This window comes from Pteropus alecto, unplaced genomic scaffold, assembly GCF_000325575.1.
Source record: "Pteropus alecto unplaced genomic scaffold, ASM32557v1 scaffold71, whole genome shotgun sequence".
Classification (NCBI taxonomy): Eukaryota; Metazoa; Chordata; class Mammalia; order Chiroptera; family Pteropodidae; genus Pteropus; species Pteropus alecto.
The window spans coordinates 19,333,557-19,340,480 of NW_006433024.1; the positions used below are offsets into that span (position 1 = coordinate 19,333,557).

At 53.8% G+C, this 6,924-nt stretch overlaps 1 protein-coding gene across 1 annotated transcript in view; it reads left to right on the forward strand.

The window, feature by feature from the left end:
* Positions 1–64: 64 nt before the first annotated feature.
* DGKZ (diacylglycerol kinase zeta) overlaps positions 65–6,924 on the forward strand; it is a 30,314-nt gene continuing 23,454 nt past the window's right edge. The window contains exon 1 of the mRNA XM_025044083.1: positions 65–188. The gene's annotated coding sequence lies outside the window, so the exon portion shown is untranslated. The remainder of the gene's footprint in view (positions 189–6,924) is intronic.

Genomic DNA, 6,924 nt, shown 5'->3' on the forward strand with positions numbered 1-6,924 from the left:
CCCGCCGCCGGCCGGGGCCAGGGCCGGAGGGAGCCGCGGGACGGCAGCCCCGAGGCCCGGAGCAGCGACTCCGAGTCGGCCTCCGCCTCGTCCAGCGGCTCCGAGCGCGACGCGGGTCCCGAGCCGGACAAGGCGCCGCGGCGCCTCAGCAAGCGGCGTTTCCCAGGGCTGCGGCTCTTCGGTCACAGGTGAGCGGGGCGAGCATCGCGGCACCGGGCGGACAGCGCGCCTGGCACCGGGAGGCATTCTTGAGCCGCCTCGGTGCTGACACCGAGTGGAGGTCACCCCCCGGGCACCGCCGGTACGGGCTCTCTTGGCGTTGGCTCGGCATGGGGGTCATCCCCCAGCGTCTTGGCACTGGCAGCGAGCGGGGGTCGTTCCCTGGCAGTGGCAGCTTAGCGCGTCTCCTCCGAGTTACCCAGGCAGGGTGAGCTTCCAACTCTCCAGCAGGAAGACAGAATCACCTCAGTCCCCTAGCACCAGCAGGTAGAGCCCGATGACTTGTTACTTACCCCTTCTTGGCGCTGATAGAACAGGGCTCCCTCGCCACCCCCCTGGACCTCGGTGGGGCCAGTTTGCCTACCACCACCACATGACATCTGCAGAACGTGGCCTCGCTGATACTGTCAGGGCACATGCCTGTCCCGGAGCACTGGTCACTGATTTAATCGCTCAGCATTTTAAGCCTTTCTTTGGAGTCGAGGGTGTCTGGCCACCTTTTCTACGGTGGTGCTCTTGATTAGCACGGAGACCCCAACATCCATCACTGCTAGGCAGTAGGCATCTCTCCCCCTACCCTCTTCCAGTCCTCCCCTTGCTGGGAAAGGGATCGTGTGGGCTGCAGTCTGGAATCTATGCGAAACGTTCAAGCTCCATCATGCCCCCTCCCCCAGCATGCCAAATCTCACCATTTTGTGCCTGTGACAGAGCTTTGACCAGGACCCTGGTGAGGAACTGGGGGAGAGTGTGGAAAGATTGAGTGCAGGCAGCCCATGGCATGTGTGCGAAATTGGCTGGGAGTGCTTCCTGCCAGTGCAACCCCGGTGTAAGCTGAGGGAAGGTAGAGCCCCATGAGTACCCCACCTGGCTCCTTGGCATTTCTCCTGACTGACCCCTGCCCTCCAGTGGTGGAGGAGCTTGCAGCCAATCAGCTAAGGACCCCAGAGCCAACTCAAACTGGACTCTGACCACTTGGAGTCTGCCCAAGGCCTCCCTCTCACTTTCCTTCAGTTGCTCAGGCTTTGTGGCATTTGGCCTCCCTGAGCTCTACCCTGTCCCTCCCCAGGGTAGACTTTACCACCAATAATGTGGGCGGCTTTCACCTGTTGGCGTCTCTGTAATGCTGACCTATACCCTCTGCCTGCCTTGCCCTGACCAGGGCCCTGCTCTTTGTACCTGCACTATGTTGCCAAGCACACTCAGAGATTTGGATTGTCACACTGGCAGATGGAGCTCCGTGGGGTCTTGCGAAGCCATGCAGGCTTCAATGTCATGTAAAACGGGGCAGAGAGCAAAGCTTCTAGTACCTCTGTTTTGTCACCCACAGCCCTACAAGATGGAGCAGTTTACACCCAGCTCTGCAGGATGTAGCCTCCAGTGTTCACAGGCTTCTAAAGGGGAGGGAGGAGCTCCGTGGGAGGCTTCCTGTCTCTGCCCACAGGGTACCAAGTGTTGGGCTCTCCTGACCTGTGGCTGTGCCCCTTCTGAAAGGCACAGGTCTGTGCATATAGGAATGAACCTCAGGCACATTTCAGGAGGAAGAACAAGAAGGAAGAGAACCAATAAGTACCTTTACGTCAGCAGTCCCCAACCTTTTTGGCACCAGGGACCGATGCTCCCATGAGAATCTAATGCCTGATGATCTGAGGTGGAGCTGAGGCGGTGAGGCTAGTGCTGGGAAGCGGCTACAAATACAGATGAAGCTTCGCTCGCTCACCACTCATCTTGGTACTGGTCCATGGCCCGGGGGTTGGGGACCCCTGCTTTACATAAGTCTCTAAAATAAGCAGGATAGGTGTTATTTCTCCATTTTTTTTTTTATTAATGAGAAAAACAGAGGCTCAAAAAATATAAGTAGTTTGTCCAGAGTCACATAGTAAGGGGCAGATATAGAGACTGAACTATATTTTTATTCTAAAACCCACATCCCTTTCTCTGTACTAGCTTCCCAAACAGAACATCACAATGACTTAGGGAGCTTCAGGAAATAGATTCCTAGATCTTACCCTTGGCTTGTGTGACTCATCAGGTCTGGAGGTGGAGCCTGATGGTTTTTTTTACCTCTTCTCAAGTGTTTCTAATGTGCTACTAAGTTTGCGAACCACAATATTACATCACTCTGGGGATGCTAAGTGATCCAGTAGGATGCTTAATGAGAAGAAAATCGAACAGCACCTCCAGAAGCATGTAAGGAGTGTCCCCTGTGTAGTAGCCCTGTGCTCTGGCAGTGAGACATTCAGAAACGAATTATTTGGAGAACCCAGTAGAGTCAAGGAGAGGGCAGTGGGAGCTCAGAGAATCAGATGCCCACTGGGACTGACTTCCCTCCCCTTTCTCTGATTGGAGGGCACCGGGACAAACATTTGTAACAATGCACCTGCTCTAGGCACTGCCCATTTAATGCTGTTTATTTGGTCCTGCCACCTTTACTGGTTGCCAGTCTCAGGTAAAAGTCCCTAGTGCTCCACCTGGAACTAACGCTCCATCTTTTCCCCAGGCTCCATGCTCATTTTTAACCTGTCTCTTTCTTATGGCTGGGTGTCCACCCTTTGCAATTTCCCCATCCTGCTCCCCTCCCCTTCCATACACACCTCAAATCTTGGGACTGAGGTGTGTATGGGAGGGGCCTGATAAGCAAATAGACAGTGGCTAGAAGGGAGCATCAAGGATAACATAGATTGGGTATTGACCACGAAAGACATGTTGAGAAGTCTTCATTTGGATCCTGGCTCAGTGGTAGAGTTCTATAATCAATTAGCGTCTCCACTGTGGGCTTGGGGGGGGGGCGGGAGCGATGGTACCTGGGCATCATGTTTGCCTCCCTTTTCCAGTCAGGTAGAACAGTCTCTGAATGGCAGCCTCTTTGGAATCTACTTAAGAGACTTCTCCTTAAAGCCAACCTTAGCTCCCCACAACTGACTTGACCATCTTGTAATCTGGGGAGCAGTTTGTCATCTCCCCTTTTTTAGCCAAGTAAGAAACAAAGCTGAGTCATGATTTTCCCCAGCTCCGTTCTGCCGTACCTATCCTTGCTGGGAACCATCATCCCCCTCCTGGGAGAGAAGGTGCAGGCTAGGCCCCAGTCCCAGAGTCTGGCTTTTCCTTTATCCTTACCATTCAGATTCCATTGGCCTAAGGGGTGGTCAGTCAGAAGAGAGGGATGTTAATTCTGTTTCCTCTTCCTCTTCCAGGGCCCACCTGGAGGGAAGACTTGCTTATCCTTTGGCCCAGTCCTGGCAGCCTGACCCTGGGCAGGTCACACAGCTTGTGGATTAGCTGGTTTTGCACTCTAGGGGCATCAGCAATTCCCTGGCAATTTACACATCTCGACATAAAGCGCCTTGGCCTGCAGAGCTCCTTCAGAGCCTGAGCACTGGCTCTGCCACCCCTGCCCTTCTTTAGTGCTCAAAGTCCGTAGTTCTCAGAGGGCAGGAAATGCACCTGTGGAACAAGTTTAAGACAATAGGTCCCTTTTAGAGGTGATGCCACATGGCCCCAAGTGAACATGATCCCAAAGTCTAAGCTGGCAGAGGGTGCCTGCTGGGCAGCCTGAGTGGAAGCAGCCCTGGTCTGGGTTGGTTTTGCAATAACTGAGAGGGATGTGTTGAGGGACGCCTCACGCTCAGAAACGAGAATCCCTGTCCATGGCACTGAGATGCCTAGAGGAAAAGGAGTCTCTCTGAGTGGTTTGTCTTGCTCAAGCTAATACTGGGAGTGGCCCAGGTGGCCAAGGGAGGTGGGCACAAGACAGTCCCTGGGTTCACACCAGTTTGGGAAGAAAAAGGGACCTCAGTGGCTGAGCTGTGCATCCATTCACCCCACTTGGCCAGCTCCTCAAACAACATGTGCCAGTGTGGAGCTGGCCAAGATCAGGAATTAGGGTAGGACTCTGTCTTCCCTCCGCTGCCACACACCCACCTGTCTCTAGCTTACAGGTCCAGGAATGGTTGGGCAACTCTTGTCATTTTCTTTCCATGCCATATTCTGGAAAGATGAACTCTCAGGATGCGGAGCCATCCAGGACTCTCAAATTGGCAGAAGAGAGCATGAGAGTGGGTGTCCTCCAGTCAAGGACAGAGGAAGGACTGAGTGGTCCTAGTCAGAGAAAGCTTAGGCTCTGGGCAGCTGGAAGGGGGCTGGGGGGAGAGAAACAGACCTACTCTCCTGGGCTTCCTAGAGCCCTCTCCAGAAGTCACCAGTCACCACCTAAACAGAGGTGGAGGTGAGTGGGCACACTGGCCCTGAGGCTTGGCCTGTGCTGGATCCTAGGAGAAGCAGAGGTCGGGTCCCTATACCCCAACAAAGGCAAGAGAGTTAGTTTCAAGGTCCAGAAGCTGATGAGGGAACTTGCTTTGCAGTATCCTAGAGCAACACAAGGGGGCGACAGCCACCATTGTGGGAAGGGTAGGGGAAGAGAGATTCTTTCTGCTAGTCCACTTGCACCAAAGACCTACTGGGGGTGGACCCATAGACACCTCCTACTGGTGAGTTACTTGATACTCTGGCTGCCAGGGTGGAGCCAATCAGAATTCAGCAGAAGGCAGGCTGAGCAAGAGCTTCCGCATTACCTGTTCTAACCCCTCCTCCTCCCTGAAGGTTGAGGCCTAGTGAGGTGTCTTTGACTGGGCCAAGGGGTTCCCTAACTCTAGGGTCATGTCAGTTTGAACCACATCACAGAACCCCAAAGCCTTCCCTGCTCTCTGAAAATTCCTCATCTGGAACCTTTCAGCCTGCCCTCTACCTGTCATCCTGAAGGCTGCTGCTGCCACCTGAGCAGTTCCATAAGTCAGCATTGGGGGTGGGGTGGGCGTGGGGATAGAAGAGGGATGTACTATACCTGCATCTACTGTTACACCTGCATCTAGGCTCACCAGCTCCCCTTGTTCTTGGGTGGGATTAGTAGTGTGCACCTCTGGGTGGTGCCAAGCACTCATTTCTTGCTCCCCTGGATTGCTTCCTCTGTGTTTCATGTGTGGGGCCCCTGATATCCTTAGGTATCAGCCCCACATAGAGCCTGCAGTTTGATTCCCCACCCCCATGGTTCTCAGCATGGCCTGGCTGGTAGTAGGTCAGTAGTAGGTGGGAGCCTTGGAAGGCAGTTTCAGGTGGGGAAAGGGTAGGCCAGAGCAGTGAGCAAATGCCCATGAGGACCTGTCATTCTGCAGTTGTACCTTTTTGCCTTCTTCCTTGGCTGAGACACCAGAAACAAGGTTAGGTGATGGAGAGGAGTTTCGAGTGAGACCAAGGGCTCTGTGGCCCAGAGAGAGGAGAGGGAGGCTGAGATGGGCACTGCTATCTCCCCACCCCGTACTCCCCTGCACCCAGGTGAGTGGTGTGCTCGCTCATCTTTCTTGGGCAGCTAACCATTGCCAGAAGCTTATCAATCCATCAATTTCAAGTAATCACAACAACCTCGTAGTTGGTTTTATTCCTATTTTACAGATGAGAAACCAAGGCTTGGAGAGATCGGGGCATGGCCCAGGATTGCGCAGCTCTCACTGGAGCCCAAACCCAAGGATCTTTCCACTACACCAGGCTGCCCTGCTTACTAGCACTCTTTTCTTTCATTCCTTTATTTTCCCATCCCTAAGCTGGTGGAGCCTGAAAAGAGGTTTGTGGGCTCCATGAGATTCAGTGAGAGAGATTTTTGTCTCACGTGGGAGTAAGACCCACGAAGTGATCTGTTCCTGGACCACCAGGAAAACTGCCACCAGGATCCTAACTTCAGGGGAAGCAATACTGGGCTGCAGGAGACCCTTGAGTAGGGAGACTGGGTTGTAAGCAGGTTGTCATGTGGCTCCCTGGCTGGATCTGGAATGGAGGGGCAAGTCTGTGACTTTTTATCTTGCTTTCAGAGTGCACCGGACATGTTTAAAGGAGCCCCCAATATCACCCAGGGGTCACTGGGTAGCTTCTGGCCTGGGGAGAGATGCCTTAGGACAGCACAATACATGGGACCTCATTTGTACCCAGCACCTCTTGGTGAGAGGTCTGAAGAGAGAGGGAGGGCCCCAGAGCCCTCCCCCTCCAGTTTCAGAGGCCTCCTCCCCCTTGTCCCTGGCAGAGTGCCAGTTCAGAGCTCCCACAAAGAGGCCTCTCCCCTGCTGGGGCTGAGCCCAATCACAGCACATGCCAAAATAGCTGTCTGGGAGCCTGGGCCTGCGCCTCCCACGCCCCAGCATCTCTCAGGTTAACAGCTTGCCTGTCTCTCCGCCCCCCTTCCCCAGCTTGCTGACATTTCACTGAGGCGGGGGCAGTTGTGAAAGGGGGCAAGCTGGTTCCTGCTCCCCAGCCCACACAGACACCCCACTGACACAACCTGCCACCCACTTGCCCTCCTCTGCAAGACATCCTTTAAAGGGAGACCTTCCTTCTGGCCCTGCAGACATGGGGCTTCTACTATGAGACAGTGTGAGGAACACACTCAGGGTTCCATGCCATCCTCGGAAGGCCCAAGGCAACCTCAGAGAACTGTTGTTCTTCTGGGGGTCTTTTTTAAAAATTACTTAAGAATCTTTTTAAAAGCATTAAGTATTTTGCAATTAGAAAAGTATACAGAATAATGTAACACCACCACGTAGCTTGCTCAGATGTTACCATTATGCCATCTTTGCTTTACACAGAGCTGGAGGCCCCCATGTTTCCCTCCCCCAAGGAAACCACAATCCTGGTTCTGGTGTTTGAATTCCCATGCCTGTTTTAAAA